Below are 18,433 nucleotides of genomic sequence, written 5' to 3'. Positions count from 1 at the left end.
TTCACACCCTGCTGGCTCTTGGTTCTCATTATTTCCCCTGGAGAACAACATGGTTCCCAGACCCTGGGATCTCAGAACAGTCCCCAACAGCCAGGCCTCTGCCTGCCTTAATGACCCTAGCCTGGTCCTGGCGGCAGCAAGGGTGAAGCAAGCTCTCACCACTGTCCCCTGCAAACCTCTGACTCATCATTCTCAAAACTGGTTCTGGGAATTTGTTCTGCCGCCCCAGGTCCAGTGTGTCACACGCTGGAAACCCGATGCTGGGTGAGGGGCTTTGGAACATCACTTCCCTGGGAATAGCTCACACATGAATTGGATTTGGGCCTGACATTTTCTGCCAGGGAAAATAGAAGCCATTTACAAAACGAAAAGGACTAGAAAGAGCCGTTTACTCAGCTGAGTGAGTCACCAACAGGAACATGAACAGAAGCCCCCGTGGTGAGCTTGGACCTCTGGGTCCAGGAGGGCCAAGGGTTTGGGGGCCTCCAACTACAAGGGGCTACAAGGGTCTGGCCAGGAGAGGGCAACTTCTCTTTAGGTCAGGCTGAAGTTCCTCCACTTGGGACCCCTGCTAAGCTTACAGATCTGCCCCCAGGAGCTCTTTTTGTTCTAGGCCAGGGGCTCTGCCTATGGTAGGGAGAGCAAACACAGAGTCTGTGAGGAATCCTCCTCCTCTGCTGAGGAGAGCAGCATCTAAGCCAAACTCCCCAAAGGCACAGCCAAAGCCAATCAGGAAAGTGGGAGTCTCCTGGCTTCCCTAACCTTGAGCACTCAGGGGCTTCAGAATCCCAGCCCCTGCCACTCTGCAGGGCATCTTTATCCACATCCAAGGGTTTCCCTGAGCTACCCTGGGGGGGTCAGCTAGAGACCCAGGTGACCCCCACCCCACTTCCCCACTCCAGCTTCCCACAGCAGGACTGGACTAGCCTTTAAAAGGAAGGCCACCCTCTCCCTTGTTGCTACACAATGAGAAGCAGAGCTCTTGGAAGAGCCAAGGAAGTCTGAGGGTGGAGGCCTGAAGCTGAGGAGGGAAGAGCCGAGAGAGAAGGGGCTTGGGCCTGTGTGTTCTGGGAAGCTCAAGGGCCAAGAGTACACCTCTGAGGATCCTTAAGAAAGAACCCTACCAGGAGAGCTCCCCGCCAGGGAAAGCCCCAGGAGAGGGAGAGAGAGATCAGGTCAGGAACACCTCAAGGGTCAGGAGCAAGGCCACAGAAGAGGAGTGGTGCCCTGCAGTGTCACATGGGGGAGGGGGCACACCAAGGCCTCTTTGCCCCTTGCAGTAGCACCTCTCCTCCTAGAAGTAAGGACCCCCACAGGAACTTCCTGGGATGAGACTTTGGGGTGCTGCCAACAGGATGAGAAATCAAAGCTTTGGTTTAGACTGAGTTTGATTAGTTGATGGGCCAGTGGCAAGAGGGAGGGGCCAGAGCAAGGCTGTGAGAACAAAGGCCTGGTTTCCTGCTTTCTTCACTATTCTGCATCCAATTTGCAGACTGTGACTTTAAGATCTTTGTTCCCTCAGGCTATGGGGGGTGAGTGTCTTGATAGGAAAGGCTCATTCATTTGGATAGACTTTACCCATAATCAATGTTCCAGTTAACATCTGTCTTGTGGCAGGTACCATTTGGACCTAGAGGTAACACTGGTGTATCTGTCCTTAGGAGGTGTGAGGGTCAGTCCTGACCCTGCATGCTGCTGATCTGGCCCATTTCCTCTCCTCTGGACTTCAGAGTCCCACCTTATTTCACATTGTGACCACACAGCTTCCCCCAGCACTCATTCAACTCTCCTTGTTCAGAGAAATGCTGTGGCGCCTGAAGGAGGACCCCAAGGCCTGGGTGGCCTCTCTTCTGACCCCCCCAAGAGTGGGAGGCATGTGCTGCAGCACCCTCTCAGGGAACTGGGAAAGTCTAAAGCTCTCAGCAGAAATCCATGCAAAACACTCTGTACCCAGGTACACTTCTCAGCTTCCCTGAATTTGTGAAAAGATACCCCCAGCCCTCTTGGCAGGACCTGTAGCACCATTTCAATGAGGGACTGATGAGATGTCACTCGCCCCACTTCTCTGTGGCTCCACACATGGGGTGGACAGGCAGAACACTATTCCTCAACCCAGGCCCAGCCTGAGCCCCCTTGGCACCAGTTCTGTCCCCTCTGGGTTCCAGGGCAATTCATATGCACCTTAAAGGTGTGTTCCTATCAGTGTTCTTTGGTTCACTTAGCAATATCTATGGAACTTTCAACAAGGTGCAGGACTGAGCGTGAACCAGAGGTCCAGCAACCTTCCTCCAAAAAGCGGAGGCTGGAAGGAACCTGGGGAATAGGAAGTCAGCAACTCAAATACCCAGACACAGAGGGCATGGGTAAGGACCCTGAACTACTTGGGGAAAGGAGGAGAGGAAGCCCAGGCAGGCAGATTCTGTCCACTGGCCCTTCAGGGCATCAGGTGGCACAGTGAGACATCAAACTAACACTTGCCAAGTATATGTATTTCCCCATTTCTCAGGAAACTGAGACCCTGAGAAAAGTGTCTTGTTCAGGACACATCATGTAAGTGATAAAGAAGGTCCAAATTAATTCCTCTGCGTCTGAAGAATTAACTCCTTCCACAGCTTCACCAGGTGGGACCATCATACAACAGGGCCATGGCAGCCTCCTCCTGCTGAGGCCCATGTCTCAGTCCCTGAATGCCACATGAGCCATGAGCCTCACTAGGGCATCGGCTTGACAGGGAACCAAAACTCACCTGCCAGCAGGCTCCAGAGGGCATGAGTTCTATCTGGGGGGCCACAGAACACAGGGACAGAAGGCTGCCAAGGCCTAGGAGCAGATCCTCCCAACCTGAGTCTTGAGGCCTCCTGGACCCATGTGGCAACAGCTCTGACAAAGAAGGTTGTACCCTCGAGGAATGAACCCATGGATACTGACTGGGGTGGGGGTCCTTTTTGTAGGAACTTGTTCCACAGTACACTGTCCTGCACCAGTGTGTGCATTCATGTGTGCATATGTATAATGCATGTGTGAGGTAGATAAAAGGTGCAGGAAGTCTGGTCTTAGCCAGCAGGACCACAGGATCCTAGACACTGTCCTTCCTGGAGACTGGGTTTGCCATGGGCAAAGGAGAAGGGCCCAGGCCTTGTTCCTCCCCTGGGGAATGCCCTCAGAGACATCCTCTTCTCTGTAGCCCAGGTGCCTGGATGTCATCAGTAGGGTCAGCTTCTGGAGTCCATAAGGAGAGGTGGTTCCCCAAGCTGTGGGGACTGGGGTCTTCCAGACAGTGTCTAGCCATCCTCACAACTGGCAGAACAATTTCCTTGGTTTCCAACAACTTGAAAACCACATGTGATTTTCCACAGTCCAGGCTCCTCAAGCCTGGCTGCTGAGTGAGCAGAGTCCATGCTGAATTCCTTCCACTCACCGCAGGGCAGACAGCAGGCCCAGCTGTGGGGAGACTCACTGGGATGGGGGTCACCGCAGCAAGGCGGGGGCAGGCTTCCAGCACCGATGAGTAATTCTACAGTCCGTAGATCTGGGAAGAGGGCATGTGACCACTTAATGTAACAATCAGCCCAGTGTTAAGTTAGAAAGGAGGAGGTATTCTTCAAAACGGGATTGAGTGACAAAAATAGTTTGATCCCCCATCTCACATCTTCATCAAAATTAATTCCAGAGGATGGATGATATCAAGGTTAGAAAAAAAAACCCACAAATGTAGTAAAAGAAAATATGAGTTCGTGTTTATGATCTTGGTGCGGGAAGTCATCCAAGAAAGGATAAAAAATTTTGACTCCACAAAACTTTTTGCCTTCTGTATATTAAAATACTCTGAAGATGAAATTTAAAAGCAAACAAAACACTGGAAAAGAATCTGCAATCCTTTGATCAGAAATAGCCTCTTGTAGTTTTAGGAACTAGCTGTAGCCTCAGACCATCCTGCTGTGAATCCCCACTCTTCACTCAGTGTACTTTCTCTCTGAGTCTCAGTTTTTCTCCTCTGTAAAATGGAGTAATAATGACACTAATCATACCTCATAAAAAATGGTGCGAGGATACACAGATAAAAATCCGGATACCTATGCCTGAAAAATAGTAAGTCTTTCATAAAGGAAAGTTGCTAAATAAACTTCTTAATATTTTTTAAAGCTAATTTGACTATGTTGTTCCTTTAAAAAGTGACCTAAGCAGTGGTAGAGTGCTTGCCTAGCATGCATGCCGTGTGTTCAATGCTCAGCATCTCAAAAAGAAATAAAAAAAGTGAGCTAAGACTCAGTGGTATACTGTGTGCTTAGCATGCATTAAGCCCTGGATTCAATCCCCAGCACCAAAAGTATATATAAATAAATAAAATGAAAGTGAGTTAAAAGACACAACCAGGCAATTCACAAAAGAAGAAATATAAATGTGCAGTAAACATATGCAAATATTTTACCTCGCTAAAAGTTATAAACATTCAAATTAAAATGTACCAAATACTGCTTTTTCCTTATGAAATTATTCTATGTTAAAAATCTCTCAATGTAATCAGTAATGGGAGATTACTGTCTGAGTGCTACTAGTGACAGAGACCTTCACACTGTTTGGGTCATCTTATTCAAGGTCATTTGATTGCAAAGAGCAGAAGTCCCACAAAGCAGCTGAACCCCAGACAGCCATCATGCTAAGTGGTAGAAAACCCAATGTAATAATGACTAAAATAAGATAGAAATGTATTTCTTGCTCATGTAACTAAATTGGAGTTGGTGTGGCAGTCTAACAATCACCAGAGATTCTGGCTCCTTCCATTTTGTTACTCCCTTAAGCTCAGCATATAGCTTCTTTCTCAGAGTACAAAATAGCTATTTGAGATCCAGTCATCATTGTGTCATCCCTGCAAGGGAGGGGATCCTTACAGGCACCCACCCCATCTCCACAGCTCCTGCCATTAAAGAGGGTGCCAGAAGGGCTGGGGATGTAGTTCAGGGGTAGAGAATTTGCTTAGTATGCATGAGGACGCTGGTTCAGTTCCCAGCACCACCAAAAAAAAAGGAAGGTACAGAATGACCCCCTGGTCCCTAGCTGAGAACAGAAACGGGGGAAGGGAATAATAACACACAACATCTTCCTTTAAAAACACTTTGTAGGAGCTCACACAAAGCTCCATGTTCATTCCATTGGCCTTAGCCACAACTCTGTCACAGGCCATGCCCAGTTACAAAGGAAGCTGGGAACTATGGTCTTTTTCTGATGTCCTGGGCTCACTAAATGTCAGGTGTTCTGTCACTAAAGAAGGAGATAATAGATACTGAGGAATAATTAACAGTCTTAGCTACACATGGTACTCTTTTGCTTTTGTGTGTGGTAAGATCGCTAAAATCTTAGGTGTTAAAAAAACAGTCAATATTCAGAAGAGGAAAATGTAAAAGCTGAAATCCCAGGAAAGCATAAGAATAAGAAATCAATGGTGGCATTAGCAAATTTGTAGCCAGTTTCTGAGTGAAGTATTCATATCCTTGCCTGTTTGTCTGCAGACTCAGCCAGAAGCTCAGCCAAGGAAAGCAAGAAACAGGCACTAGCTTCAGGAAGGGAGGGGATCCTTACAGGCACCCACCCCATCTCCACAGCTCCTGCCATTAAAGAGGGTGCCAGAAGGGCTGGGGATGTAGTTCAGGGGTAGAGAATTTGCTTAGTATGCATGAGGACCCTGGTTCAGTTCCCAGCACCACCAAAAAAAAAGGAGGGTACAGAATGACCCCCTGGTCCCTAGCTGTGACTTCCTCTAACAGCCACGCTTCTCTTGCACTTGAAGTTTCCAATTCCTTCCTCAGCCCCAGGCAACTGTTCCTGCCCCTGGCATTTGGACTCAGACGCAGGGACCACACAGGCTACCAGTCCTGCCCAACTACGGCAGGCTGCCTTTGACAGGTTAGGGTTAGGGTTGCCTCAACTTCTAGGCTGGCTCTTCTTTCTTCTCCCAAAGGGTAAGGAAGTCTGACTTGGTCACTCTGTGTCCACTAGCTTAGAGCTCACTTTTGGGAACCTAAAAAGAATTAGCGTTCTGAGAGGTCACTGTTGGTGCATCTGAAGCCGGCCCTGAGGACCCCTGTGAAGTGTGACCTGCTAATAGGTTGGGTGGGGCAGGGGCGGATGTCTCCTAGTAGGAAGTACTTCCCAGGGGCAGCGAGAGGCAGTGACTTACATGCAGCACAAGAACTCTTTGCTCAGTCAGAGAATATTTGTAGGTTGACTTCGTGTGTCAAGACCCCAAGCCCACACAGGGGTGCCCTGCCCTTTGGAGTCTTCTTTCCAGCTGAGGAGACAAGTGGCTACATCCCACTGTTGGGGGTACATGGGGCCCAACCCTGAGGACTAGCATGAACTTCCTGGGGGAAAGGATGAATGGGATGAACCAGGTTAATCCCTAGAGGTGGGTGACAGGATATGCCAGGGCCCAGCTGGGGCCCTGCTAAGGGGATATCAGAAAGAGGGGCACATGGTAGGAGCAGGGTCTGAGGACATGGGAGACCAGCCTGAGATGAGGTTCCATCCTGGGCAGAGGGGCTTCATGGGGCTGAGTAGGTAGAGATAGCAAGTCACTGAGGTGGCCTGCACTGAGCAGAGTTGGGTGGCCAATGGGGACGATGCTGGGGTGGACCACAGGAACTGGCCCAGGAATTGATGGTGAGTAGGGCAGAGCCAGTAAGGGTGGGAACGGGTAGGAGGTATCTGAGAGGGCCGTGGGGAGAGCAGGGGAGGGCATATGTGGACTCTTCCACCCCGCAGGGCCTCTTCTAGACAGCCAGCTATACATTACTGTGAAGAGTGAGGGGAGGGCAGGCAGCAGATGGTGATGGGGAGACATGAGCCCAGCCTAGCCAAATGCAGTGGAAGAACTGGATGTGAGGAAGGGGTAACCACATTGCCCATCCTCCCTTGAGATGTCACTTCCCAAAGTCAGTTTGTGGTGTGGGACCTGAAGGGCCACAGGCTCACACACCCTGTGGCCCTGAATGCCTGGTGCCAGGCTGGATACCAGGCACTTCTGTTGACCTCCCTGATAGGTCTGAACTCCTACTAGCTGCGCCCCATCAGAGCTCTTGCTGTGTACACAATACTTCTGAGACAGGGAATGGGGGTGGGGACAGAGAACTTCAGAGGGGTCAGTGTCTTCCCCCTCCCCTGAATTGCAGGACCAGGCAGTGCCTCTGTTGAGCTTTCTCAGTGCCTTTTTTCAGTTGCCCACTAAAGCGAGCAGGAGCCTGGGCCCAGCACCCACCTGGCAGAAGCCCTTCCATGCCTATGGTAGTCACCCCACTGGCTGTGGCTCTGTTGAATGTGCTTACTTTTAAAAAGTCCTTTATTCTGCAAGTACTGTGTGCTCATTGTAGAAAAATTAGAAATGACAAAAGGCCAAATAACAAAACTATTCTGTTTTATTAAATTCCAGACCATCCCACCTCCCAGAGAGAATAACTACCAGTTTGTTACATCATCTTCCAGAGGTTTTTGGAAGTGTGCAGACCTGGAGAAGCCGGAGGGAGCCAGACAGCCAGGTTCACACCCCAACATTGCTGTCCACTAGACATGCAAGCTTGGCCAAGGAGTTTGCCCTGTCTGTGTCTCCAACTCCTCCCCAGCAAGATGGGGACATTGATGTCATCCTCTGACAGGAGTTCCAGGGCATTCACGAGTTGACACGTGTAAAGTGCTTACAGCAGTCTGGCACAGGACACTGGGCAAGGCTTGACCTCATTTTGAATATGTGCACACACTTAGAAACATTCTATTATGGAAAATTTCAACCATCTGCAAAAACAGAGAGATGATATACTGAACTGCCTGCCCTGGCACCTGCTCCTGCAGTTCAACTCATGACCCACTCCTTTCATCTGTGTTCTACCTTTTCCTCCATCCTAAGACATCATATGATTTCACCAAGAAATATGTTATTGTGCTTTTCTTTTTTCTTTCCTTTCCTTTTTTCCCCCCTCAGCACTAGGGATTCAACCCAGGGTCATAGGTATGCTAGGTAAGCACTCTAACACATGCCCAGCCATTTTTAAATTTTTAAATTATTTTTCAAAAATGTCTAAGTTGCCCAGATTGGCCTCCAACTTGTGATCCTCCTGTCTCAACCTCCCAAATATTTATTATGCATTTCTTTGAAAAATTCTGTCTCTCTCTTATAAACTTTTATCATTCTTGAAAATTCCAACTACAATTCCTTAATAGCCAATATCCATCAGGAGTGTATATTTCCTTAATGGTTCCATATGTTTTATTTTTATTTTTTACAGTTTGTTCATTTGAAACAGGATCCAGAAAAGGATAGTGGACTGGGATTGATCTAACTCTTAAATCTGTTTTAACCTATAGACTCCTCCTCTGTTGTGGTTTGGATCTGAAATGTCCTCCAAAAGCTGATGTGTTGGAAGCTTGGTCCCTGTGCTGGTCAACTTTGCATCGCTGTGACCATTTTTGAGAATTCAAGACATGTTCAGCTGGCTCCATTGCTCTGGGCCTGTGGTGAGGCAGAACATCATGGAAGGTTGCAGCAAAGGAAATCTGCTTAGCTCATGGTGGCTGGGAAGGAGAGAAAAACAGAGAGAAAAGGAGAGAGAAGGGATCAGGGAGAAAATAAACTCTTCCAGGGCATGCCCCAGTGATCCACTTCCTCTACCTGGGTCCTACCTCCCAGGAGTCCATTCAGCTATCATCAAATGGATTAATTCACTGGTGAGGTAGGAGCCTGTTATGGTTTGGATATGAGGTGTCCTCCAAAAGCTTCTGTTAATTCAGGAATATTCAGAGGTAAAATAATTGGACTGTAACCTAATCAGTCCATCCTAGTTTGAATGATTACTGTAGTGAGGTGATTACTAGGTGATTACTGTAGTTAGGTGGGGCATGGCTGGAAGAGGTGGGTCACTGGAGATGCGCCTTGGAAGGTACATCTAGCTTAAGGCCCCTTCCACCACCCCCTCCCTATCTGCTTCTAGACCCTGCCAGGAGTTGAGTAGCTTTTCTCCACCAGGTTCTTCCCTCATGATGCATTGCCTCATCTTGGGCCCAGAGCAATGGTCTCAGCCATTAATGGGTTGAGAGCTCTGAAACCTCGAGTCCCAAATAAACTTTCCCTTCTCTAAATTGTTCCTGTCAGATATTTTCGTTACAGTGACAAAAAGTTAACGAAAACATAGCCTAATCATTCAGTCATTGCCTAAAAAGCCCACTTCTGAACACTGCTGCATCGCCTCCAACACAGGAGCCTCTTAGGGGACATTCCAGATCCAAATGATAACAGTTCCCAAAGCAGCAGTGTTCTGAGGCAGGAGGTGATGGTTAACGAGGGCTCTAATCTTATAAATGGAGGAATTCTTTGATTAATTCATAGCTTAATGGGGTTATTGGGAGCTGGTGGAAATTGTAAGAGGTGGGGCTTAGTTGGAGGAAGTGGCTCACTGGTGACTGGTCCTAGGAGAGTATATCTTGTCCCAGGCCTGCTGGGGTCCAGACCTAGCAGCAGTAGGGGGTCCTAGGTGGATGGGAGGCATCAGCACAGTGGAGAAACAGCACACAGAGACACCAAGTGAATCTAAATCTTTATTGTTCACAGAATCTTTTTGTATGTTTTTTCTTTGATATTGATTACATCATTTCATGATTAATACAAGGAAATGTTAAGTAAAAAGATCTTTAAGAGTATAATTAATGATCTTATTTAAGAAAAGTGTTCTTATTGTATGGTGATGTTAAATAAAAAAAAAGAAAGAAAGAAAGAAAGAAAAAACCAGTTTCCAGCAAGGTAGAGGGCACCATGCTCCATTTAGTTTTAATTTCCCTGAAAGAATACGTCATTAAGTTTTTATAGAAGTTACCCTTTCCAAGAACTCTAATGTTAGTTATTAACAGTGGAAAGTTTTTATTATTACTAACAGAGAATAGAGGAATCAGCTTATAGTTAATATTTATTCTATTTCATGTACTCAGTGGTGGACTAAAACTCTATTTTGATCTTTAAAGAATTAGACATAGGAAGAATACAAATTATACTTATGACTAACCTATTTATTTTTTTATTAAGTGGGAAAAATATCCTTAAACTTAATCATAAACACTAAGAAAGCAATGAAGACCAAACACCACATCAAAGCTCAGAGGAATACACTCTCATATACCTATATATAACTTATAGAGAATTTATATACTAAAAGAAATCACAGGCTCCTTACAAGTTTGAGCAAATCATAATTGCTTATTTATGATTTCATCTAAGTATTAATATTAAACTTTATGATATGTTATTTTGTGTCCCAGAACCATGGAATCTCCCCAGTATTCTCTATAATCTGAATCTAAGGATATATTAATTACAAGTATTAAAAGCAACTGCACATGGAGACATGCCACACCTATGGCCCCCAAGAGGGAGGATGATCTTTCAACAGAACCATGTCAAGTGTTGAATCCTCTACTCCAATAGAACCGTGTCAAGTGTTGGAGTGGTAGGAAATAGATGCAGCACAGGCCCCTTCCTCTCTCTTCTATCTGCTTCCTAGCTGCCTAAGCCAAGATTTCCTCTACCACATGCTTCTGCCACAATGTTTGGCCTCACCTCAGGCCCAAAGCAACGTGGCCAAGCAATCACAGACTGAAATCTCTAAAATCATGAGCCAAAACAAATATTTCCTCCTTTTGTTTATGTCAGAATTTTGTCACAGCAGTGGAAAGACAACTAACACACCCTCTCTCTCTCTTTTGTTCTTGTACTTTATTTGTTGAATCTAGGCTGATTGCCTTTAGTGTTCCCCAAGGTCTGGATCTTGCTGGTTGCTTTCTGTGCTAAATATTTTAAACATAGACGGAACAATTCTATTCTTTTTGTGAGTGTGAATTTAGTCTAACAATTCAAAATGCCAGAAATGCATTTTAATTTTTCCTTGTAGCAGGGAATGCTGGTTAATGCTTCTAATCCCAGCTACTTGGGAGGCTGAGATAAGAGGATCACAAGTTTGAGATCCTCTTATCTCAGCCTGGGCAACTTAGTCTCAAAATAAAAATGATGTGGGATGCAATTAGTAGGAAAGTGCTTGCCTAGCATGCATGAGGACTTGGGTTCAATCCCCAGTGTTGAAAAATTTTTTTTCCTTTAGTGGTTTCATGTCCATTTTGAGTACCCCATTCCACTTCTGTCTGTGGGATACCTGCTTCCCTTTCCCCAGGTCTCCAGGGCACCAGCAGGTAAGGTTGGGCTGGAGCATCTGGTCCCCAAGATCACCTGTGTGCTGGAGCATCTGTCTTGCCATCCACATCTGACCACGGAATCACCATGTGTAACCCAGGGATGCTCAGGTGGTAGGGAGAGTGCAGCTTGGCATCTGTCAGGTTACAATGAGGTTGCATGTCAACTATTTACAGGACCCTTGTTATTTTTGTTTTATTAATGGGGGAAATAATTTGGGCTGTTACATGACTTGAATAACAGGTGAAGCAACACTTTCAAGTGGATGGAAGATGAAGGACAATCCTCCAGAGGTCAGGAGGCTCCCCTAACCCTCACTCTCCAGCCATGTGATCAAGTCTCAGGGACAGATTGTCTTCAGGTGGCCATCAGGCCTCTGATAGATTTGTTCGTGCCTTTCTCTGTAGAGGCCTTTCCACTGGTTTCTGAACATCATCTTTGCCTGGTTCCCCCCCTGCTCCTTCTCACTCTCCATCCTCTAAATTTGGGCTCAGTTCTTGCACACTTCTGGGCCTGTGCCCCTGTTGGTGAGCTTCTCGTTCTTTACAGTCCCCTCATTTATGGCTGTAGAACTCACCGCTCCCAGGGTGTGACCTTGTCTATCAAGTTGGATCCTCAACATCATCACCTGATTTCTACACAGGTCGCAGGGTTACCTGTCGTTTGTCACACTCTCGAGCTTCCCCACCTCAAATTAAGGCAACTCTAGCCTTCCTGCAGCTGGAGTGGTCCTTGCCTCTGTCTCTTACAGCCAGATCCAACCCATCAGCAAGTCACGATGTAGTAGAAACCTGCATTCCTCACCTGGGGCAATGCAGCTTCCACTTTAAGTGGTTTTCCTGATCTGCCTCTGAAATTCATGTTAAAGCTGACTAGGATCATGCCTCACTTTAAGCCTCTGCTCAAAACCTCTCCTCATTCCGAGTAAAAAACAAAGTCCTGGGCTGGGGAGATAGCTCAGTCAGTAGAGTGCTTGCCTTGCAAGCACAAGGCCCTGGGTTCAATCCCCAGCAACCCCCCAAAAAATTTAGTATTAAAAACAAAGTCCTCCGGTGACCTGCAGAGCCACATGATAGGACAACTTTCCACTCCTCTTCCTTGTCCACTTTGCTCTAACCACAGGCCTCCATGTACATGCGGGGTGCACAATCTCGGCTCACTGTTCTGCTGCCAATAACAAACCTCTTCACCTCAGTGAGGCCAGTACTAAAATGTCGACTTCTGGGTGAGCTATCAGTTTCCCTGGGTGCTCCTTCTCCCTCTACTTTGATTTTACAGCAGTGATATTCTATATTTCTATAAGTTGCTGCCCTACCCAGTGTCAGCTGGAGCCACCATGTGTTGGTGGTCAGCAGGAGCTGGAGTTGGTACTGTCCCTGCAGCCTTGGTTCTTGTTCAGTATAGCCTCTCATCACCACAGATAAAGCCAGCTGCAAGCCCTTGTAAGGCTGGGCCTGAAGAGCCAAAATATCACTTCTGCTGCATTTTGTGAGTCGAAGCAAGACCCAAGGAGATCCCAGAATTAAGGGAACAGGGCAAGACCCCACCTGTTGCTGGGGAGAGCATCAAAGTCACTCTACAAAATGGTGGCAGGTGGGAGGGATTCATGTGACCACCTTTGCTATCACTGACTACACCCTCTGTTCTGGCCCAGTACCATTCTCTCCTTCTAATTGTTGCCCCACTAAATGTCATGCAGGCAGGGGTTTCTATGTCATATATGCTATACTCCTTGTGCTTAGAACAATCTGGAACACAACCAGTTTGTTGAATGGATGGTAGGGAGTATGGCTCTGAAGTCCAATAACCAGTGTTTTTGTTGTTTTTTGCTTTTGCAGGTCTAGGGATCGAACCTAGGGCCTCATGTATGCTAGGCAAGTGTTCTGCCACTGAACTGCATCCTCAGCCCCACTAGCCAGTGTCTAAATCACTTATGATCCTTCTCCATTGCCAACCAAGCCTCAACTGTTGGTGGAGCCTGGATTGATTGGATAAGCAAACCCAAAGTGCCTTTATTATTATTATTAGGTGTTGGGTATTGAACTCAGGGCCTTGTGCTTGCTAAGCAAGCGCTCTACCACTGAGTTACATCCCCGACCCCAAAGAGCCAGCTTTCATTTTAAGGTTCCATCCCTTCTTCACAGTTCTCTGGCCAAATCTGTGAATAGAAAGGAGTGAGAGTTCTCCTTTGCCCCTTCATCTCAGTCTTCCCACTTGGATTCTATCCCAGTCCTGCAATTCCCCACCCCGTTCTTACATGGAGCCTGTCCAGAAGCAAACAGACACATACCTTCCTTAAAAGGCAGTAATAGTTTCTCAAAAATAAAGCATCTATATTTGTTACATAACCAACCAGTTCCTAGGCAGGGAACAGCCCCAACCCTAGCATATCTACTGTCAAAAATCTAAATCCCAGGGCTATCACAGGTCACAGGTCTACACAGGTTAGGGAAAGACAGGTAAGCCTAGGCCCAAGGTAGCAGGTTGAAAAGTTCCCTCTCCCCAAATTAAGATCCACTCGGAACTTCAGCATGTGAACTTATTTGGAATAAGAGTCTTTGCAGGTGTAATTAAGAATCATGAGATAAGATTATCCTAAATTAGAATTATCAGTTAGCCTAAATTTAATCATCAGTTTCTTTATAAAAAGAGTGGGGACACACAGAAACCCAAGGAAAGGGGGCCATCAAAGGCAGCAGCCGAGTCTCCTTCTCTGAAGAATGCAGGGAGCATAGCCCAGCTGATACCTAGATATTATTTCTGACCTCAGAAACTGGGAAAGAATAAATTTCTGTTGTTTCAAGTTTGCCAGTTTGTGATAATTTGTCACAGCAGTCACAAGACAGGAGCACATCAGTTTACCCTAACCACAGCAATGTGCCTAATTGCTCAGAGAAGGCCCAGGCCAAGCACTCCTGGGGCCAACAGCCCTCAGGAGCTTGGGTCCAGCGACATCAGTAGTTTGGCCACGCACTTTCCAAGTGCTGCTGGCAAGCAGTCTGTAGGGAGGAGGTGATCAAGACAGAAGGTAGGCCCCAGAGCAGGGCAGAGTCTTGGCTCCTCATGCTTCCAGACAGGCTGAGCACAGGTGTAAACAGCACTGAAGTGAACCTGAAAGGAGGTGCCTGGGGAGGGGGCTTTGAAAAGGTTACAAGTACTGAGAAGTCACCCCTGTGAACCTCTCGAGAGCTGAAAGTTGGAACAGGAAATAGCCAGATGAGATTCATCTTGGAAAAACACAAACTCATACATCTGGGCAAAAATAATCAAAAACATGAGTATGAAATGGACAGGAATAGCCGTGGCTGGGAAATAGCAGAGGGATAGCAACCCTCAGGGTAGCCAACAGAGTCCGGTCAGGAGGTTGTCTGAACAGGCTCTCTGATGTTGGAGGAGAAGCGGGGAGGAGGCTGGGGGCTTATACTGGAGTCCCCAAGCCACGTTTATTGATAGAGGCTGAGGTTCCTACAGTTCAGGGAGGGGAGGAGAGGAGAGGAGACCCTACCCACTCACCCAACCATGTTGTAGCCCTGCCCACTACCCAGGCCTGCCTTTCCAGGGGCCATCTCCCCTGTTTTGCAAAACTTCCCTAGGTCTGTGTTTCTGGGGAAATATATGCAGGCAGAGAGGGCATCTCACACAGCCCCAGAGAGAGAGAACCTTAGGCCTTAGGCTAGGAGGTTCTTCATTCACAAAATGAGGTTGGAAACTTGTTTTTCTTCCTTATTTCTTTCTTCTTTCCTTCCTTCCAAGTAATATGCTCTCTTTGTAGAAATTTTATTTTATCTTATGTCTTTATTTTGGTACTTGGGATTGAACTCAGGGGCACTTAGCCACTAAGCCACATCCTCAGTCCCTTTTAATTTTTATTTTGAGACAGGGTCTGACTCAGTTACTTACAGCCTTGCTAAGTTGCTGAGGCTGATCTCAAACTTGGAACCTCTTGCCTCAGCCTCCTGAGTCACTGAGATTACAAGTATAGAAAGTTTAGAAAATACAAACAAAATGAAAAACTTACCACTTGTAATCTCGCTGACCTCTGCAAGCATTTTCTTGGCTGTGTTGCCACTCGATTTTTCATGTATGTCACATATTCAGAAACAGGTTTTTAAAAGAAATATGACTTCACATTATACACACAGCTGTCTGTTTTCATCAGGAATAGTATCAGGTGGTATCTCGTGAATCTTTTCATGGCAGTGAATGTGCCTGGACAGCACCAGTTTTGAAAAGTCAGGCTTATTGAGGTTGTCAGGCTGGAAAACGCACCCTTTTGAGTGCATAATTATGGGTTTGACAAACACAGTTCTGGAATCTCCACCATAGCTCAGGAACATCCCGTCACTCTCAAATTCCCTCATGGCCCTTTGCAGTCAACCTCTGCTTCCCCTTCCAATCCTGCCAATCATTGGTCTGTTTTCTGCCATATAGCTTTGCCTTTTCCAAATTTTCTTGACAGGATCAGAACCTACTGCAGATGGCTCTTATCACTTAACATAAAACATTTGAATCTCATCTAAGTTGTTGTCCCACCATCCCTGCCATCTCGAGGCTGCCTAGTATTCCCTGGTATGGATACACCGGTGTGTGAAGTTGTTCCCCAAAGAATATTTGGGGTATTATAGTTTTTTGGAGATTATGAGTAAAACTGCACAGAATCATGTTTAATGACTGCATGGTACTCTGTGATGTGGACATAGCAACGTTTATTCCACCAGATCTTGACTATTAGATATTTAAGTAGTAGCCAGTTTTTGCTTTTATAGACATAAATTTGTTGTCAATGTCTCCCTCTCTCTGAAGGGCCCTGTGCTAGTCAACTTTCTGTTATCATAACAAAATAGCTGAGCCCAGGTGTGATGGCATTCGCCTGTAATCCCAGTGACTCTGGAGACTGAGGCAGGAGGATTGCAAGTTTGAGGCTAACTTTAGCAACTTAGTGAGATCCTGTCTCAAAACAAAAACAACAAAACAAACAAAAACAAAAAAACCCTGAGGTAATCAACTTATACATAGAAAATATTTATTTTAGTTCAGAGTTTTAGAGGTTTCAGTCCATGGTCTGTTGGCTCTATTGCTTTTGGGGGCTTTTGGGGCCTGTGGTGAGGTAGTGGTACATCATGAAGGAGCACACAGTCGTGCAAGCCATCAGGAATCAGAATTGGGGTGGGTGGGAGACCAACACCCCACAAGAACTTTCTTTCCCTCCTTTCTTTCTTCCTTCCTTTCCCACAGGCACTGTACTGCTGGCCTACATCCCTGGCCCTTTTTATTTTTTATTTTGAGATGGGGTCCTGCCTTAGCCTCCCAAGTTGCTAGGATTACAGGTGTGCACCACCACACCTGACCCATAATCCCTTTCAATGGCAAGTCCCCAGTGACCTAAGACCTCTAACTAAACACCACTTCTTAAAGTTTATACCACCTCCATAGCTGCCAAGCTGAGGACCAAGTCTTTAACACATGGGCGTCTGGGGGACACTCCAGACCCAACTATAGCAAGCCCTTTTCTCCAGAGCAGTGGGTCTCACCTTGGCCACATATCAAAGCCACTGGGAGGATTTTAAAATGCTAATACCCAGGCCACACCCAGGCCAATTAAATCAGACTGCTTGGGGAGGGCCTGCGCATCAGATTATTTGGAGTGCTCAGGGGCATCCTGCTCCACTGTACTCAGGAGAGGGGACATGCCTCATCCCTGCTCCTGTGGGGGTCTCCCTGCCTTTCCAGGCTGACTCCTCACTGCCTTCCCTTAGTGATCACCACAGACCATTATGGAGAGATCAGGTCAAGTGAGGATGGAAGCATAAAGACAATTTCCATGTGTGCATGAGATAACCTAAAGCCTCCCTTCAGTGGAATCTTTCCCAAAGCCCAAGGGTCACACTCTGGGAAAGACAACTCCTTCCAGGTGGCTCCTGGGCACACTCAGGTCCTGACCTGCCCCAACCCCTGTTTCTGGCCTGTTGCCAAAGCCACCTCCAGCCCCTGTATATTCTCAGCCGGAGCATGGATCCCTGCTGTGGTGACATACCCTCCTCCCCACAGTTCTTTATTCTGCCTATTCTCCAGACACACCTTCCTACTCTCTAATACACACAAATACACACACCACATTCACCGCACACTTACAATACAGAGTAGGAACTTAATCTCTGAGACAGGAGATCATCTCAGAAACAGAAGGGTGCTTACTTTGGCAGCGTATAAAGTAAAATTATAAGCAGCAGAAAATCAAGTTTCCAGTTGCCCCCACCCACACCTATGGCAGGCCATTTCTCCCTGGAGTATAGGGCAGAGCAGATGAGTGTCCCACTCCATCTCTTTCACCACCCACATCACCTGCCATGGATAGTCTTCATAATGGTCAGCAACCAAGTGGTTTCAGAAGACACTTTGTACCAACCACTCCAAGGTCCTAGCGATTTCTAAGTCAGGCAGTTTCTTTGAAACTTGAGGGGAATTCTTTGCACAAATATTTGTGCACAGTTGCCCAGAGGTTTGAATATTCAAGTCTGAAGTGTTATTAAATATTGCCTGTGCAATATTTAAGGTAAGCCCAGCTGCCCTGGCTGAGGCAGGACAGTGGGAAGGGTCTTTCAGGCAGAGCTGTGCCTTGAGGAGAGCAGGAGCTGGGATCACAGATGTGGGACACAGGCTCTGATCCTGCTAGTAGCAGAGGAGTAGGGAGAGAGGGGGCACACCCAAGCCTTCTCACTGTGGTGTGAAAGTATAGGCTTGGATATGGAGTCTGACAGAAGGAGAGGGAGGGCAAGAGGTTGACTGGACTAGGTCACTAGCCTCTCCCTCTCAGCCCTGTGCCCTCAGTCGTCAGAACTGGGGCAGACAGGGCCCAAGGAAGACAATAAAAAAGGCAGGGGTGTTGGGCAGTGGAGGGGAGAAAAACCACTGGCTGGTAGTACAGGGCTGGAGGAGTATACAGTTCAGGATTGAGGAAGAAAAGGAACTGCTGGATCAATATGTGGTTTTGGCTGGACAACAGCAGCACACACCTGTAATCCCTGCAGCTAGGGAGGCTGAGGCAGGAGGATCTTAAATTCCCAAACCCAGCCTCAGCAAAAGGGATGGGCTAAACAACTCAGTGAGACCCTGTTCCTGAAATAAAATACAAAGTAGGGCTGGGGATGTGGCTCAGTGACTGAGTGCCCCTGAGTTCAATCCCTGGTTAGCCCCACCCCCCAAAAAAAGTATGGT

Source organism: Sciurus carolinensis, chromosome 8, assembly GCF_902686445.1.
Source record: "Sciurus carolinensis chromosome 8, mSciCar1.2, whole genome shotgun sequence".
Taxonomy (NCBI): domain Eukaryota; kingdom Metazoa; phylum Chordata; class Mammalia; order Rodentia; family Sciuridae; genus Sciurus; species Sciurus carolinensis.
The sequence above is the reverse complement of the archived record's forward strand: the minus strand, read 5'-3'. Positions refer to the sequence as shown.